This window comes from Phragmites australis, chromosome 1, assembly GCF_958298935.1.
Source record: "Phragmites australis chromosome 1, lpPhrAust1.1, whole genome shotgun sequence".
Classification (NCBI taxonomy): Eukaryota; Viridiplantae; Streptophyta; class Magnoliopsida; order Poales; family Poaceae; genus Phragmites; species Phragmites australis.
Window position 1 is genome coordinate 22625394 of NC_084921.1, and position 2134 is coordinate 22627527.

The following is a 2134-nucleotide window of genomic DNA, read 5'->3' on the forward strand; positions in this document are numbered from 1 at the left end:
TATTCATTCAAAGATGAACAAACCTATGGAATTTGCCAAGGAATTGTTTGCTTCCCTTCAATCCAATACTGAGGTAAAGATCCATGCTTTTCATCATGGGGTGATTCGTTAGATCTGAATATTTGTGGTGGCAGTTGTGTGGATTGGGTTTCTTGGGTTGTTCTAATTTGTGTTTGGTTCATTTCTTACATTAGATGATGCTCTTTGGCGGCGACGCCGGCCGACCTAGGAAGCGAGTGTTTGAGTTGGCAACAGCTAAGAAGTAGAAGCGAAGGGAGAAGTTGTGCCTTGATGTGCTCCCGGATGAGTGCCTCTTCGAGGTCCCGCACGCACCCTGCACGTAATACACATCTGTGTGTGTCTCACCACCGTTGGCACACGCTCCTCGGTGGCATCCGTGCGTCTGCATCCAAGGCCGTGCTGGTCTCGCCCCCCGCCGTGTTGGACCTCAATCTGGAGTGCCTCGGCAGTTCTGATTTCATTTGTGATGATGGCGACCACGAGACGCCAGCCTCACGGTGGGAGCAGTCGCCGACGTGCTCCACAGCCATCTTGCCAGTGTTTCTGTTCCTCGGGAGCCACCAAATGCGCGGATGCCTCAAGGAATTTGCAAAATCAGCAAAGATTTTGGAGAATTTGAATATCGAGCAAAGGTTACTCTCATGGGCATTCTTGATTTTCTCCTCAACTACAACCCAAAGATTAAGGCACTCTCTTTGGTTAGTGCATCGGGATCAAGGACATCTGCTCCGCACCTGCACAACTTCCAGTATGCAAGTTAGCTTTGTTCCCTGACCATCAAGGATTGCCAGGTTTCACATGAAGATTTGAGTGGTTGTGAGAATCTCACAGATGCAACTGTTTTTGCTTGGTGAAGGCACATGGCAGTTCTCTTGCACACCTTAGTCTTGAGGGCTGCAGTAAGATAACTGATGTAAGCCTGTTTGCCATATCTGAGAGCTGCAGCCTGATTGTCAAGCATGATCTTTCAAATTGCATGGTCAGTGACTTTGGTGTTGCGGTCTTGGCATTGGCAAAATAGCTCAAGCTTTGCATCCTCTCAAGGGGCGATTAGTTGCCCGTACTAACGCTCGCAACCTAGACTGGGAGAGAAGCTTGATTCTAGCTTCCCTCCATAGTCTAGCCCAGCGGATACAAGCTGCTACATCTGCTCATGCAGGTAGATCCACTTGTCAGTGTCACAAAATCATCTTCATACGAACAACGCATCAGAAACGTAGCTGTTGCATCTGCTCATGTGACCTCAAATTAGGTCAACCAAACAAAAACTAAGCTTAGCCAGTTTAGACAGATACAACCAGTCAAACACTTTTATTTTCAACCAACATGACTCTACTCAGGCTGCTTCTCCCAACCTACATCTACGGTTCATACGAGGAACAATACATACTAGCAACTAATCACAACCTTATTGTCTGGCTGTTTGATGGTCACCTAGAAGAGTGTTCCTTTCTTAGGCAGCATGTCTTCACCTTTGGAGGGCCTTAATATTCAGTTTAACTTCATTCGCAACCACAACATTGCATCACTGGAGAAGCAGCTCTCGTGGTTCGACATCCATTCTTAGAGGAACAAGAAGGCTATTAGCTGCTGGAGATGCTGGGTCAACCTTCTTCAGATGCAAATATACGACGATAGCGGTAGTATGTCAATCAAGCTTCATAGTTGGGTCTGGTTTTTGGCTCTTGTTTGTGTGATGGTCTGTTTCCTATTTTGTCTTAGGGCCGGTTGTTTTCCAGGAGCGAGGGGTTTTGATAATGCCTTGTTTCATGTGAAAACTAACATAGATATTGAGTGCAAAATTTTAGAAACTGTTATTAAGTATTAGCATTTTAGAGTGTGTTTGGTTGCAAAAGAGGGGTTGCATCGTATAGCTTGATTGAGTGGAAGCAGGCTAAGGGAGCCATATAGTTTCTGAGTCGTGTTTGGTTGGTTGCATGAGTGGATGCAATGGTGGATACAGTGAACCTGTGAAGGTGTTAGGTTATCGGTATAAGCAAATGCAATGACACTATTGAGAGGATCTAATGGCCCTAGAAGGGGTGAATAGGGCACTAAACAAAAACTAACCCAACTATCAAATCCTAGAATAAAGAGCAACCTTAGTCTAAAT

At 45.6% G+C, this 2134-nt stretch overlaps 1 pseudogene; it reads left to right on the forward strand.

Moving 5' to 3' along the window:
• The first annotated feature begins 303 nt into the window (after positions 1-303).
• LOC133883527 (EIN3-binding F-box protein 1-like) lies at positions 304-1588 on the forward strand (annotated as a pseudogene).
• The last annotated feature ends 546 nt before the right edge of the window (positions 1589-2134 follow it).